Below are 17,596 nucleotides of genomic sequence, written 5' to 3'. Positions count from 1 at the left end.
GCAAAGGGACACAAGGAGATATCTGTGGCCAGCAGAGTTAAGAACAATAAGGAGGAGTTTTTAAAGTATATTAGGAACAAAAAGCATCCTGACAGTGATATTGGTCCATTACTAAATGGAAATGGTAGAATTGTCAATAATAATGCAGAAGTGCTCAATAAATATTTATGTTTTATGTCTGGGAAAAACAGATAATGACAACATTCTTTCCATTCTATGAGTATCTCAGGAGGATGATAAACAGCAGCTACTGAAACTAGACATTTTTAAATCAGCAGGTGTGAATAACTTATAGCCAACAGTTCTAAAATAGCTGGCTGAGGAGCATGCTGGACCGTTAAGGTTGATTTTCAAAAAGTCTTGGAACATGGGGGAAGTTCCAGAAGACTGGAAGAAAGCTAATGTTGTTCCAATATTTTAAAAGGATAAATGGGATAACCAAAGGTAATTATAGGCGTGACAGTCTGACATCAATCCCAGGCAAGATAATGGAGCAGATCATTCTAGACTCGATTAGTAAAAAATCAAAGGAGGGTAATGTAATTAATGCAAATCAACATGCATTTATGTAAAATAGATCCTGTCAAACCAACTTGATTTTTTTATGAGATTACGAGTTTGGTTAAAGGATTAGAAACGTGCCTTATAGTGATAGATCCGAGACGCTCCGTCTATTCAGCTTAACAAAGAGAAGGTTAAGGGGTGATTTGATTATAATCTTTATGTACCTACATGGGAAACAAATATTTAATAATGTTTCAATTTAGCTGAGAAAGGTATGACAAAATCCAATGGCTGGAAGTTGAAGCTAGACAAATTCAGACTGGAAATAATTGTTTAGCAGTGAGAGTAATTAACTACTGGAACCATTTACCAAGAGTTGTGGTGGATTCTCCATTACTGCCAAATTTTTAAATCAAGTTTGGATTTTTTTTTCTAAAAGAGATGCTCTAGGAATTAGTAATGGGGAAGTTCTATGGCCTGTGTTATACAGGAGGTCAGACTAGATGATCACAATGGTCCATTCTGCTCTTGGAATCTATGAATCTGTGAAACATCCACACAGTTAAGACAGCATCAGTGTTGACTGCCTGGTCTGAAAAATCCACAGGAGGTGTTTTCTTTATAAATAATCTTTAAAACTCTTTAAAAAAATAGCCTATGCCCTGTATTGTAATGGAATTAAACTGGAGGTAAAGCTGTATATTTACTATCAAGCTATTTTATTCACTTGTTTATTTTTGCGAGAGGGACTCAAAAAAAGTTAGAGATTTTGAGTAAAATTTCAGAGTGTCATTTTTAAGCATCCATAAATTGGTCTGACCAATAGCCTCTAGACATTTAAACTACCTACTAGATCCTGAAAGTAATCCCCAAAATATTTTTCCTGTGCAAAATTGTAAAGAGAGAGAAAATAGGTTTTATATTAAAACCCTTACTGTAGATGCTCATAGGTTTCTACAAACAGGAGATTTTATTCAAAACTGTTATGCAATCCTAATTATAGTTGATTGTAACCAGTGCTCCACAATATATAAACAAGTTACATATTTAGGATTAGACTGAAAACAGTTTAACTGTCTTGTTTTCTGCACCTTATAACTTTCTGAAACTATAACTTTTATTTTTAAGTTCAGTCATTTTTCCTGAAAAAGACTGAAAAATGTGAGTTACAGATCATTAACAAATAACTTTTATTTGAAATATATGTGTATCCAGAAAGATAGATACCAGATGTGTACCATTACTGTGATGCTCGACCTGCTGCATACTCATGTATTTTGCATGTAAGAGCAGATTTTCAAGTGCTTAGTACCCACAAATGGGGCCACATCTTCAAAAGAGCTTGGCACCCAGTGTATTTAATTCTTTTGAAAATTTGGCCACTTATTTTGGTGCCTAAAGTGGAACTCAGCCTTCTGAAAAGCTAGCCCTAAATAAACACACACACACACACACACCCCTCAAATATGCTGTAAAAAAAATTAACCTGCAGCTTTCTGTACCCAGCAAGGACCAAATGTAACCTCTGTTTCCATCCTCACGTACGGCAGTTGATGTCATGTAATAAAAACCTTTGAAAAATCCCATGAGGGCAGGGCCAAATGCATAGATTTCACATTTATTGCTGTTAAACCTTTTATCCTGAAAAATTGAATTTTTTGAGTGTCCAAAGAGTTTCATGTCTGATACTTTTACTGGATGCATAGATCCGTGTTTATGGAAACAATAGTGGTTTAAAAGTCAAATTGCAAAAATGATTCATTTTTGAATGATCTAGATACATCATTCTGCATTCTAATAAAATTTTCAATGCTGGCTGTAGTGTAAATTATAATACTACTGTATCTTACAAGACTGACAATCAGACCTCCCTTTGTAAATGTTCTAGAGTTACAGCTCATTGGTGCATTAGCATGAACTCACCAATGTGTAATACTAGCTGATACAATATGAGAATCCTGAGGCAAATGCACACTGCAGAGACATTGCTCTTCTAAACTTTGAGGATGGGCAGTAGTTCACAGCTTGCACCTACACATACAAATCTAGCTTGAGATCAGTGTACTATTGAACAGAAAAATGATAGATGCTTAAAAACAAACAATAACCTCCATCTCCAAAGCAATAGACAATAAAAGCAAGCAAAGCTATAACTCTTCACACTTATTTTCCTAAAGAAATTGAAAATATTTGGCTGGAGGCATAAATGCTTTGTTGTTGCATATCTGTAATCCACCCCCCACATTCACACCATTTGCTTGGTGAGTCTTATTTGTTAATGGATAGATGTCGTATTTGCAGTAGATTTAGGTAGATGCTTTGTTTCTGATATTGGATCTGTTCTAATCTCATTTACTGGTACACTTTGATATGAAAGTCATGGATTATCACATTATTTAAAGAGATTCTTTCAAGACCAGGAGAATTATTTTCAATGGTGTTAACCTAAAACAAGAGATCAATTATGAATAAAAACCCTGAGCAACAATTTGCTTTGCCAGTAACTTCCTGTCTCCCTTTTGCTATTTTATTACTGTTATTATTCATTCATTTATTTGGCTTCTATCACCATGTTATCAGGGCATCTTTCATGGCTTACATTGAGACATTCCAGGTCCCAGTGACAGAGAGCAGGGTACCTGCTTCTCTGCTGCCGGTGGCCTTAAATCAGAATGTAATCAGCTTGGAAAGCCTGGGCAACGAGATACATTTTGCAGCTCTTTCTAAAAGTGGTGAGGTTTGTGTTTGATCGCGTTATGCAGGGAATTAATTCCATAAGTTTGGACCCACTACAGAGAAAGCTCTGCCACAATCTTTTTACATTCTACTAGGCCAGATGAGCAGACATGGGAGAGTGAACAGGATCAAGCTTCCTCCTTAACTTAGTCATACTGGGCCCTATCCACCTCCTATTAAAGCCAATGGAAGAGTTTCCACTGTGGATATTCCAGATTCCTCAATGTAAAAGTCTCCCTTTAAGAGGCAAAAGCAATGTGATGTGGCCTTTCGATTAGGTGGGTTTGGTTATTTCCTTTTTAACACTAGAAGTGCCTCTCTGAAAGTTTGCTAGTTGCTCTAGGTGAGGCAGATGAATATGTGAAAGAAGTTGCTTCTGCTCAAATTATCAATTTTGTTCCTTTTTAAAACTTGAAAAGCAAATAAAAAAATAAGTTAGAAACATTTTGTCAAGACATAATCCGTTATAATATCATTTTCCCCTTGGAGGTGTGACACCGGATTTCCCAAAATGAGCTGCAATCCATTCTGTTTCCTTACCAGATTTGTTTGCTTTCCATCCATCAATACACACTAGAGGTGTTAGCAAAATTTTGAATAAAAATGTGTGTTGGGGAGGAAATACTCAATTTTTTTGTCCATTTTCCTTCCATTTCTAATCCATTCTAGTAAACACACTGGTTTGTTATTACAGGGTGGTTCATGAGTTTTGTTCATTATTTCTCATGAGGGAGAAAAACACATTCAAAGAATTAAAAGGATTTTGCAAACAGAATGGTAAGTCATTTACACCCTTGACAGTACCTCTTGAACCTTACAAAACTGGCTGCTTTGTAGTGCTATGTTGAGGAGGATTTCTGGCAGGCAGGAGTGAGGCAGACCTTGCTTCGATCAAGTCCTGACCAAGCCAGCCTCACCCCTACTGAAGATCAACCCTTGCATCTGATGTGTACACCTCACATGATTTGACTTGCTGCAACCACTTCCTGACCTGCCTGGTGGCTTGGGAACCCACTGGGAGATGGGTCAGCCAGAAGAACAGGGAGGGAACTAACAATGAACTGGAGCAGGGAGGAGCACAGGCCAAAGCACAGCAAGGAACAGGGAGTGGGGAAGGGATGGAATCAGGTCGGTGTACTTTCTAGAATGGGTTGCAGAGGAGTGAGGAAGCTATGACAGGGTTGTACCTCTTGTGGCCACGGAGAGGAAGGATCAGGGGGTTAAGCTCAAATTATGGGGAGCTAGAGAGCTCCCTTTGCAGAGCCGCAATTTACTGCTGTTAAGTATGTGTTCTAAGGGCTATAGCCACCTTTGGGGAGCTTGGTCACCATGTATAACGTCTACAAGCAACCTGAACTCTATTGCCAGTTGTCATAACTATAAAGGGAAGGGTGACAGCTCTCCTGTGTACAGTGCTATGGAATCCCTCCTAGCCAGAGACTCCAAATCCTTTTACCTGTAAAGGGTTAAGAAGCTCGGGTAACCTGGCTGACACCTGACCCCAAGGACCAATAAGGGGACAAGATACTTTCAAATCTTGGGGGGGGGGGAAAGGCTTTTGTGTGTCCTTTGTTTAAGGGGTTGTTCGCTCTTGGGACTGAGAGGGACCAGACATCAATCCAGGTTCTCCCCATCTTTCTAAACAAGTCTCTCTTATTTCAAAATTGTAAGTAAAAGCCAGGCAAGGCGTCTTAGATTTACTTTGTTTTTCTCAACTTGTAAATGTACCTTTTACCAGAGTGTTTATTTTTGTTTGCTGTACTTTGAACCTAAGACAGAAGAGGGGGGTCCTCTGAGCTCTTTAAGTTTGATTACCCTGTAAAGTTATTTTCCATACTGATTTTACAGAGATGATTTTTACCTTTTTCTTTAATTAAAAGCCTTCTTTTTAAGAACCTGATTGATTTCTCCTTGGTTTAAGATCCAAAGGGGGTTTGGATCTGTATTCACCAGGAGTTGGTGAAAGGAAAGAGGGGGGAAGGGTCAATTTCTCCTTGTTTTAAGATCTAAAAGGGGTTTGGATCTGTATTCACCAGGAGTTAGTGAAAGGAAGGAGGGGGGAAGGGTCAATTTCTCCTTATTTAAGATCCAAGGAGTTTGGATCTGTATTCACCAGGGAATTGGTGAAGGTCTCTCAAGGCTACCCAGGAAAGGGAATTAGCTTTGGGATGGTGGCAGCGGACCAGAACTAAGCTGATAGTTAAGCTTAGAAGTCTTCATGCAGGCCCCTACATTTGTACCCTAAAGTTCAAAGTAGGGATACAGCCTTGACATGGTGGCACAGCGGTGGGATCGTTTTAAACCCAAAAGCCAGTAAGAGATTTTTTTTTTTCCTTCTAGCTGCTTGGAGAGCAGAGCTGAAGGTAGATGCATATCTTATCTCTCCTTGCCTGAAGGCAGAGGTGTTAAGTTTTTTTAACAAGGTCCTTTGTTAAGAGAAGTGTTCAAATAAGTGAGCAAACTTTGATCTGGTAAAGGTAATTTACAAGCTGTTTTTTTTTTTCTTTTTACATCCTCGGAAGTAGCTAGTTAGAAAGTCTCTGTTAACTCAGCAGCACTCAGCAGGAGCCTAAGCTAAATACATCCCAGTTTCAGTCAACTGCAGAGGGTGAGACCCAGCACAAGAAAACCAGGAAAATGACTACCAAAGAAGAAAAAGCTAAAGAGGAGGCCCACAAGAGAGCTATGGAGCTGAAAGAAAAAGAAATAGAGCTGAGAGACAGAGAAGAGAAAGCCAAAGAGGGGGCCCACAAGAGAGAGATGGAGCTGAGAGACAGAGAAGAGAAAGCCAAACAGGAGGCCCATGAAAGAGAAGAAAAAGCCAAACAGGAGGCCCATAAAAGAGAGATGGAGCTGAAAGAAAAAGAGATGGAACTGGAAGCAGCAAGGACTAGGCAGGGTGCATCAGACCATCCTAACAACTCCTCTCCAGGTACCACTTCCCATCCCAGGAAATTCCCCACCTACAAGGCAGGCGATGATACTGAGGCCTTTTTAGAAAATTTTGAAAGGGCCTGCCTTGGATACAACATCCCTCCAACCCAGTACATGGTAGAGCTGAGGCCGCAGCTCAGTGGACCCTTAGCAGAGGTGGCGGCTGAAATGCCTAAGGAACACATGAACAGTTATGAACTTTTTAAAAACAAGGCCAGAATCAGAATGGGGCTAACACCTGAGCATGCCCGTCGGCGGTTCAGAGCCCTAAGGTGGAAACCTGATGTGTCATTTACCCGACATGCCTACCACATTGGGAAAAATTGGGATGCCTGGATATCAGGAGCAAATGTTAAATCTACGGAAGAGTTGCCCTTCCTATTGCAAATGGAGCAGTTTTTAGAGGGTGTTCCTGAGGAAATAGAAAGGTACATCCTAGATGGGAAGCCCAAAACTGTAACCGAGGCGGGGGAGATTGGAGCCAAATGGGTGGAGGTGACAGAAAAGAAAAAAGCTAGTAGCAGTTGGAGTGAATATCAGAAGGGGCAAGCCGAAACAAAACCTTATAACCGGGGACAACCCAAGGCCCCACCCACATCCCAAGGGAAACCCCAGACACCTTCTCACCCCACCACACCAGTCTCCATCAACCAACATCGCCCCGGTGATACCTTAGCAGGGCGATGTTTTAAATGTAATGAACTGGGGCATATAAAGGCTCACTGCCCCAAGAACCCCAACCGATTACAGTTCATTACACCCCAATCACACCAAGGAACCCCAGACCCAGATGCCTCTCTCATACCCTCGGAGCGAAGGGAAACCTTGAGAGTGGGCGGAAAGAAGGTTATTGCTTGGAGAGACACTGGGGCACAAGTGTCAACTATTCACCAATCCCTAGTGGACCCCAAACTCATCAACCCGGAGGCTACAGTGACAATTCAACCCTTCGTGTCAGTCTGTAACCTTGCCTACAGCCAAGTTGCATGTCCAGTACAAGGGCTGGTCAGGAATGTGGACTTTTGCAGTCTATGACAATTATCCCATTCCCATGCTACTGGGGGAAGACTTGGCCAACCATGTGAAGCTAGCCAAGAGGGTGGGAATAGTCACCCGCAGCCAGGCTAAGCAAGCTTCCACCCCCATCCCTGTTCCTGAGCCGTCCACCAGGACCCCGTCTGTGTTACCAGAGACCCAAACAAAGGTGGTGGACCCGGATCCCCTGCCAACGACTGCAACAGCCGTAGTGGATCCAATCCCAGAGACCCAGCCAAAGCCAGTCCCAGAACCGGAACTGGCAACGCAACCAGCACCAGAACCATTGTCAGCACTGAGTCCAGCGCTTGCAAGCCCGTCTGCAACTCCAATGCCAGAGGACACCAGCGAGCCTGAACTGGCGGAAGCAGCAGATAACCCTACCCAAGAGGCTCAGCCAGAGCCTGAAATACCACATAGTGCACCAGCGGACAGCGGTTCACAGTCAATGGAAAAAGCCCCAGCACCTGCATCGCTTCCAGAGGGACCAAGCCCCAGTCCACAGTCCAAGGAGGAACTGATGTCTCCAGCATCAAGGGAACAGTTCCAGGCTGAGCAGGAAGCAGATGACAGCCTTCAAAAAGCTTGGGCGGCGGCACGGAGCACCCCACCGCCTCTCAGCTCTTCTAACCGATCCCGGTTTGTTGTAGAAAAAGGACTTTTATACAAGGAGACTCTTTCTGGTGGGCACCAGGAAGACTGGCATCCTCAAAGACAGCTGGTAGTTCCCACTAAGTATCGGGTAAAACTCTTGAGCTTAGCCCATGATCATCCCAGTGTCCATTCTGGGGTGAACAGAACCAAAGACCGGTTGGGGAAGTCCTTCCACTGGGAGGGAATGGGCAAGGACGTTGCTAATTATGTCCGGTCTTGTGAGGTGTGCCAACGAGTGGGAAAGCCCCAAGACCAGGTTAAAGCCCCTCTCCAGCCACTACCCATAATTGAGGTCCCATTTCAGCGAGTAGCTGTGGATATTCTGGGTCCTTTCCCAAAGAAGACACCCAGAGGAAAGCAGTACGTACTGACTTTCATGGATTTTGCTACCCGATGGCCGGAAGCTGTACCCTTAAGCAACACCAAGGCTAAAAGTGTGTGCCAGGCATTAGCAGACATTTTTGCCAGGGTAGGTTGGCCCTCCGACATCCTTACAGATTCGGGAACTAATTTCCTGGCAGGGAACATGAAAAACCTGTGGGAAGCTCATGGGGTGAATCACTTGGTTGCCACCCCTCATCACCATCAAACCAATGGTCTGGTGGAGAGGTTTAATGGAACTTTGGGGGCCATGATACGTAAATTCGTAAATGAACACTCCAATGATTGGGACCTAGTGTTGCAGCAGTTGCTTTTTGCCTACAGGGCTGTACCACATCCCAGTTTAGGGTTTTCACCATTTGAACTTGTGTATGGCCGCGAGGTTAAGGGGCCATTACAGTTGGTGAAGCAGCAATGGGAGGGGTTTACGCCTTCTCCAGGAACTAACATTCTAGACTTTGTAAGCAACCTACAAAACACCCTCCGACACTCTTTAGCCCTTGCTAAAGAAAACCTAAAGGATGCTCAGGAAGAGCAAAAGGCCTGGTATGATAAACATTCCAGAGAACGGTCCTTCAAAGTAGGAGACCAAGTCATGGTCTTAAAGGCGCTCCAGGCCCATAAAATGGAAGCGTCGTGGGAAGGACCATTCACGGTCCAGGAGCGCCTAGGAGCTGTTAACTATCTCATAGCCTCCCCCACCTCCAACATAAAGCCTAAGGTATACCATGTTAATTCTCTTAAGCCCTTTTATTCTAGAGAATTAAACGTTTGCCAGTTTACAGCCCAGGAAACTGATGACGCGGAGTGGCCTGCAGGTGTCTACTATGAAGGAAAAAGGAATGGTGGCGTGGAAGAGGTGAACCTCTCCACGACCCTGGGACGTCTGCAGCGACAGCAGATAAAGGAGCTGTGCACAAGCTTTGCACCGATTTTCTCAGCCACTCCAGGACGGACCGAACGGGCATACCACTCCATTGACACAGGTAATGCTCACCCAATTAGAACCCCACCCTACCGGGAGTCACCTCATGCCCAAGCGGCTATACAAAGGGAGATCCAGGACATGCTACAGATGGGTATAATCCGCCCCTCTAGCAGCGCATGGGCATCTCCAGTGGTTCTAGTTCCCAAACCAGATGGGGAAATACGCTTTTGCGTGGACTACCGTAAGCTAAATGCTGTAACTCGTCCTGACAACTATCCAATGCCACGCACAGATGAGCTATTGGAGAAATTGGGACATGCCCAATTCATCTCTACTTTAGACTTAACCAAGGGGTACTGGCAAGTACCACTAGATGAACCCGCTAAGGAAAGGTCCGCCTTCGTCACCCAGGCAGGGGTGTATGAATTCAATGTACTCCCTTTCGGGTTGCGAAATGCACCCGCCACCTTCCAAAGACTTGTAGATGGTCTCTTAGCGGGATTGGGAGAATCTGCCGTTGCCTATCTCGATGATGTGGCCATTTTTTCTGATTCATGGACAGAACACCTGGAGCACCTGAAAAAAGTCTTCGAGCGCATCCGGCAGGCAGGACTAACTGTTAAGGCTAAAAAGTGTCAAATAGGCCAAAACAGAGTGGCGTACCTGGGACACCAGGTGGGTCAAGGAACTATAAATCCCCTACAGGCCAAAGTGGATGCTATCCAAAAGTGGCCGGTTCCAAAGTCAAAGAAACAGGTCCAATCCTTCTTAGGCTTGGCCGGATATTATAGGCGATTTGTACCACACTACAGCCAAATCGCCGCCCCGCTGACAGACCTAACCAGAAAGAAACAGCCAAATGCAGTTCAGTGGACTGATAAGTGTCAAAAGGCCTTTAACCAGCTTAAGGCAACACTCATGTCTGACCCTGTGCTAAGGGCCCCAGACTTTGACAAACCGTTCCTAGTAACCACAGATGCGTCCGAGCGAGGCGTGGGAGCAGTTTTAATGCAGGAAGGACCGGATCAAGAATTCCATCCTGTCGTGTTTCTCAGCAAGAAACTGTCTGAGAGGGAAAGCCACTGGTCAATCAGCGAAAAGGAATGCTACGCCATTGTGTACGCGCTGGAAAAGCTACGCCCATATGTTTGGGGACGGCGGTTCCAACTACAAACAGACCATGCTGCGCTACAGTGGCTTCATACCGCCAAGGGAAATAACAAAAAACTTCTTCGGTGGAGTTTAGCTCTCCAAGATTTTGATTTTGAAATACAACACATTTCGGGAGCTTCTAACAAAGTGGCTGATGCACTCTCCCGGGAAAGTTTCCCAGAGTTAACTGGTTAACAATTGTTCTTGAAATAAAACATATTGTTAGTTTTTATATAATCAGTAGTATGTCTAAAGGTACATGTGTTTTATTAACTCTGTTTTCTCCTAAAGCTCCAGGAAGAAATCACAGCCAGTGTGGAACCGGACGTCCAACACTATCTGTGATTTGGGGGGCATGTCATAACTATAAAGGGAAGGGTGACAGCTCTCCTGTGTACAGTGCTATGGAATCCCTCCTAGCCAGAGACTCCAAATCCTTTTACCTGTAAAGGGTTAAGAAGCTCGGGTAACCTGGCTGACACCTGACCCCAAGGACCAATAAGGGGACAAGATACTTTCAAATCTTGGGGGGGGGGAAAGGCTTTTGTGTGTCCTTTGTTTAAGGGGTTGTTCGCTCTTGGGACTGAGAGGGACCAGACATCAATCCAGGTTCTCCCCATCTTTCTAAACAAGTCTCTCTTATTTCAAAATTGTAAGTAAAAGCCAGGCAAGGCGTCTTAGATTTACTTTGTTTTTCTCAACTTGTAAATGTACCTTTTACCAGAGTGTTTATTTTTGTTTGCTGTACTTTGAACCTAAGACAGAAGAGGGGGGTCCTCTGAGCTCTTTAAGTTTGATTACCCTGTAAAGTTATTTTCCATACTGATTTTACAGAGATGATTTTTACCTTTTTCTTTAATTAAAAGCCTTCTTTTTAAGAACCTGATTGATTTCTCCTTGGTTTAAGATCCAAAGGGGGTTTGGATCTGTATTCACCAGGAATTGGTGAAAGGAAAGAGGGGGGAAGGGTCAATTTCTCCTTGTTTTAAGATCTAAAAGGGGTTTGGATCTGTATTCACCAGGAGTTGGTGAAAGGAAGGAGGGGGAAAGGGTCAATTTCTCCTTATTTAAGATCCAAGGAGTTTGGATCTGTATTCACCAGGGAATTGGTGAAGGTCTCTCAAGGCTACCCAGGAAAGGGAATTAGCTTTGGGATGGTGGCAGCGGACCAGAACTAAGCTGGTAGTTAAGCTTAGAAGTCTTCATGCAGGCCCCTACATTTGTACCCTAAAGTTCAAAGTAGGGATACAGCCTTGACACCAGTACCACCTTTTATCCATTAACTATTATTTGTCAAAGTTAACAAAGCAGGAAAAGGACACTCTATGCTGTGTTTGGGTCACCCTGGCTCACTTTATTTTACCCTCATCCCAGTAACTACATGGAAAGCTCAGGGAAACTAAAAAAAAGAGTTCTCACAATGATCAGGAATGAGGGTAATGGTCATGGCTATGGCTAATGTCTGCTCTTCCAGAGGGAAGGGTAGTTAATTTAATAGCACGCATCTGGAAGAAACCTAAGGAACACAGATAGCAATTATCACTGCAACCTAAGAAGCAATCTAAATCATAGGTAGAAATAATCACTTTCACGCAAATTCATTAATGATCAACTTAGCACCAGCATGTGATGTAACAAATATGAAATCATCTCTTTTAATTACCGACCGAGTTGTGGCTGTAATGGACAGACAAAACAGAAAGACATACATGCACCCTCTGGAAGGGATGCCTATGGCACATTAGTGGGGAAGTCTGTTCTACCAATATGTGTGTCCAGGAACATGTTAGTGCCTGGGACTGTCAAACCACATCTTTCACAAGCCATAACATTCTGTTAATAAATGTAGAATCATAGAAGTGTAGAACTGGAAGGGACCTTGAAAGATCATTGAGTCCAGCCCCCTACCTTCACAGCAGGACCAACTACTGTCCCTGACAGATTTTTGCCCAAGATCCCTAAATGGCCCCTTCAAGAATTGAACTCACAGCCCTGGGTTTAGCAGGCCAATGCGCAAACCACTGAGCTATCCCTCCCCCCTGCTGCAAGGGAAGAAGAGAAGTCAGATAAACAATGGTACTTGTTAGCGGCAACTGATTGATATACTTTCATCTTTGCTTTCAGGTGTTTGAATGCACTCTGTGGATTGCTACAGAAGTATCACACAGCAAAAAGTTACACACAGAGAAAAAGAAAAGAGCAAAGCTTCCTCTGCCCTTCTTAAATGCCATTCTCAACCTCCTCTCAGCTCCTCTCTCCCCACTGTATAATGGCTTCAGTAGCTACTGTCCAAGCAATCAGGCTCTTGCCTGAAGTGGGGACAAATGTGAGGGGCTCCTTCTCCAGCTGCCTATTCAGCACTGTGCTATTCCTGCAGCTTCCGTCTCCCAGCTCTTGGAAATCTCCCCTCTCTGTTAGAGCTGCTGCATTAGAGCTACACATATCAATATGGCTCTTTGGATCAAGAATGTAGTGATACATTCAGATTTGCGTATAGTGTACATTGGCTCTCTGTGATGTCATGACCCACCGGCAGATTGCAACTCATTTTGGGGAACTCCTGTAGTTCATATTCACTGATTTTTGCCTCCATACATGAGGTAACCTGCAAACTAGGACTGTTATTTAAGTCTGGTCAACTGTAAACTCTTCGGGGCAGAGGCCATGGCTTCTTGTGTTTGTACAGCACCTAACACAGTGAAGCCTTTATCCTGATTGGGGCTTTTGGGCTCTATCACAATACAAATAAACAATAATTCATTAATAATACATCCTTTCTGTTTAGAGTTGCTAAAAAGTGGGCCTGCCCTCAAATACATGTATGTGTATTGTGCCTTCTCTGCTCTCATGCTTTGAAATCTTGGGCTTGCTCACCCACAGCTCCATGGAAGTCAATGGAACTTTTGGGCACTCAGAGTCTCTGAAAACCAGGTCCTCCTTAGGTCTTCTTCTTCGGATATGGTTGTGGTGTTTGATCTTATGAACTTGCTTTCCTTTGAGGCAGTAAATGTGATTGTTAGACCTTTGCTCAAGAAACCATCCCTTTATGGTGGCAATCTCACCAGAGTGAGGAGTAACTGGGTCAAAGAGCATACATGCTAATACCCTCTGACCCCAGGCCTTGCCCCAGAATGCTCCCTCTGCTGCTCTGGCAGCAAAGAATGTGCATAGTGTGAACTCGATGCTTTTGTGGGGAGCCAGCAGTAGGACAGAATACTTCTTCTTGTTCCTCTTTATTCTGCTCGCACACAATTGAAAGGGCTGGTTGGAATCTGGCCAGCCATAAATTAAAGCTGTATACGACTGAATAAAACTTGCAGAACTCTACTGCCTGAAGTAGTGGGAAGTGCAGAGTTACACACCACTTAGTAAATATGTGAACTGTCAAAGTCCATGAAATGAAAGATTATGAGTGAACGCTGGCTAGGCTGACGGGACTGAAATTTTTAATGTGTTCCTACTAAGACATGAAAACTGGATTGCTTCTGGACCCTGTCCTTGCTATTGGCTCTGTCAAACAAAACAAATAAAATGTTGCAGCCATAAATCTTGACAAACCCACATGATACTCTGCTCATAGATCTAACCCAATAAAAGTAAGAAAAATATCACCACTAAAGCTCACCCTGAAGTGATAGGTTTTGTGCTAATACAAATGGAAATATCAGGAACGTTGGGCCTGAAGACAGCAAGAGATAAATAAATATAAAAGGCACGGTATGTCAAAAGGCAATGTTTACTATGCTAGGCTTCCTTTATCAATGCAGCACTAACATATCTTTACCTTCTTTGTTCCCAGTGAAAGAATGTTTTGCATGTTGTTTAATGTTTTAATGTCATATACAGTGTGTCCTTTTCTGGTTTATTTTTTAGTGTCCCACTGCAGATCATTGCATTTTAGTTCCAAAGCCCTGAGAAGATTTTCTGCAAAGACATGCTTCAACTTCTTTTTCTTACTGAAGCTGTATCAATCACAAGAATAATATTTTGAAATGCTTACAAAAGATAAGCAAAATATTCATTGAGGAGAAAAGAAAAAAAATATTTTCCTATTATGATTCTCAGGTGCTTCCATTTTTAATTTAATACTATTCCTACTTATTTATAATTGTTTATATACTTATCTTGTGTTGGACCCCACTCAACATCAACCCAGATTGGATTTACCATGAAGGCAATGGAGCCTTCTGAACCAGTTTCGTACCGGACATGGAATTTGCACTGCAGCAGAATTTCGGTGGCGTTTTAGAGACAGTCCACTACGTCAATGTGGGGAGCCACAAACCATGACACAGATTGTTGAGGACTGCAAAATGACTCAACTTCCTGGAGGTCTTTGTGCCTTAACATTGTTGATAAGAACGCTGTGGCTTGGCTGGACCAGACTGCATACACCAAATAAACAACTATGGCCACTCGCCCATGTGACCGAACAGCCTCAGAGTTCTTGAGGGTTGAACAAATATTCCTTGATGCTGATTACAGCCAGGGCTGGGTACCACCACCTATTATGAAGATCGATTGACACTTCCCATTATAAGACCCTGTTTTCAGTTGTTTATAACCTTGCCAATCTTGAACCATTTGGACTGAAATTTTCCATGCTGGATGTCTCCTTCAGGCTGGTTTTTGTGATTTGGAGGGTTTGGGGTTTTTTTTGCTGGTGGTGGGGGAGGTTGGAGCAGCAGGGAGTTTCAGCCAAAACAGTTCAGCCATTTCTAATGGTGAGACTAGGAGAAAATATGCTGAACAGGAAAACCCCAGGCTCAATAGCCCAAGCTTGTTTATTTCCAAAGTTAAAATATTGCATAAGAACATAACAGCTGCCTTACTGGGTCAGACCACAGTCCATCTTGCCCAGTATCCTGTCTCTGACAGTGGCCCATACCAGAGCTTCAGGGGGAGTGTACAGAACAGGACAAGTATGGAATGATCCACCCTGTCTTCCAGTCCCAGCTTTTGGTAGTCAGAGATTTAGGTTGCCCCGAGCATGGGGATGCACCCCTTACCATCCTGGCTAATACCCACTGATTGACCTATCCTCCATTAACTTATCCAGTTCTTTTTTTAACCCAGTTATACTTTTGGCCATCGCAACCTCCCAAGACAATGAGTTCCACAAGTTAGTTGTGCATTGTATGAAAAAGTGCTTCCTCTTGTTTGTATTAAATCTGTTGCCTATTAATTTCATCAGGCGTCCCCTGGTTTCTGTATTGTATGAAAGGGTAAACACTTCTCTATCTACTTTTTCCACACTGTGAAGAGACATGTCCTCATTCTGGTATGAAGGAGGCTAATGAGCTCCTCTGGGCCTGCTCCAGGCTAACGAGACACACCTGCAAGGTTTGCTCAGTCTGGAGGGAGAGGACCTTAAAAGGGGGAAACTTGCCACAGGAGGGGGTGGTGAACAGGAAAAAGGTTACTCTGCCCAGGGACTGCTGGGAACAGGGTGAGTCCAGCCATGGAGGAGGCAGCTGTGAGACACACTGCTCCTGAAGCCGCCCTGACTGACGGAGAAACATGCCCCAAGAAGAGGGATTGAAGGTAAAGCCTGAAAAGGAGGCGTAGACTCTGTTAGACCAAGCCCTTCGAGCTGACTCTCTAGGGGCTGCCTGAGCGACTGCTCCACGTTCCAGCTGGATCTTCCGCCTCTTGCAAAGGGGAAGGAGGATCAAGAGCCAAACCCTGGCCCGTGAGCGATAGCCTGCAGAGAGATCCCACCCCCAAAGACTGCCAACAGGGGGAGAAAATGGGTAAATGAAGGACAATGTGACCCTGGGGCGGGGAGGTCCAGGGAACCTGTCCCCCCCATCACAAGCATCATTCATGATTTTATTGACATCTGTCATCCTCCCTTAGTTGTCTCTTTTCTAAGATGAAGTATGAAGCTGTTCCGTACTCTGGATCATCTTTTTTGCTCTTCTCTGAACCTTTTTCACGATATCCTTTTTGAGATGGGACAACCAGAACTGGACACAGTATTCAGTGTGTGAACACACAAAGGATTCATATAGTGGCATTATATTTTCTGTCCTATTTTCTATCCTGTTTATAATAGTTCCTAACATAGCCTTTTTGACTGCTGCTGTGCATTAAGTTGAAGTTTTCAGACAACTACCCACAATGACACCAAGATCTCCCTTGAGTGGTAACAGCTAATTTAGAACCCATCATTGTATGTGTATAGTTGGGATTATTTTTTCCAATGTGCATCACTTTACATTTATCAACATTGAAATTCATCTGTTATTTTGTTGCCCAGTCACCCAGTATTGTGAGATCCCTTTGTAACTCCTCACATTATGCTTTGAACATATCTATCCTGAATAATTTTGTATTATCTGCAAACTTTGCCACTTCACTGTTCACCCCCTTTTCAAGATCATTAATGAATATGTTGAACAACACAGGTCCCACTACAGATCTTTGGGGGACACCACTGTTAACCTCTCTCCATTGTGAAAACTGACAATTTATTCCTACCCTTTGTCTTCTATCCTTCAACCAGTTACTAATCCATTAGAGGACCTTCCCTTTTATCCCATGGCTACTTAGTTTCCTTAAGAGCCTTTAGTGAGGGGCCTTTTCAAAGGCTTTCTGAAAATCCAGGTACACTATATCAACTGAATCACCCTTAGCCACATGCTTGTTGACTCCCTCAAAGAATTCTAATAGAGTGGCGAAGCATGACTTCCATTTCCAAAAGCCATGTTGACTCTTCACCCAACATATTGTGTTTATCTATGTGTCTGATAATTCTGTTCTTTACTATAGTTTCTACCAATTTGCCCGGTACTGAAGTTAGGCATACCAGCCTGTAATTGGAGAGATCGCCTCTGGAGCAATTTTTAAAAATCAGCGTTATGTAATCTATGTTCCAATTATCTGGTACGCCGGCTGATTTCAGTTGTAAGTTACATACCACAGTTAGTAGCTCTGCAATTTCATATTTGAGTTCCTTCAGAACTCTTGGGCGAATACCATCTGGTCCTGGTGACTTATTACTGTTTAGTTAAAACCTCTTCTATTGACACATCAATTTGGAACAGTACTTCAGATTTGTTACCCAAAAAGAATAGTTCTGATGTGCGTATTTCTCTCCCATCCTCTGGAGTGAAGACCGATGCAAAGATTCATTTAGCTTCTCTGCAATGGTCTGGTCTTCCTGGAGTGCTCCTTTAACACCTTTGTCATGCAGTGGCCTCACTAATTGTTTTGCAAGTTTCCTGCTTCTGATGTACTTTAAAAAAATTATTGTTAGTTTATGCATCT

This window comes from Emys orbicularis, chromosome 2, assembly GCF_028017835.1.
Source record: "Emys orbicularis isolate rEmyOrb1 chromosome 2, rEmyOrb1.hap1, whole genome shotgun sequence".
Taxonomy (NCBI): Eukaryota; Metazoa; Chordata; order Testudines; family Emydidae; genus Emys; species Emys orbicularis.
This window is presented reverse-complemented; position numbering follows the sequence as displayed.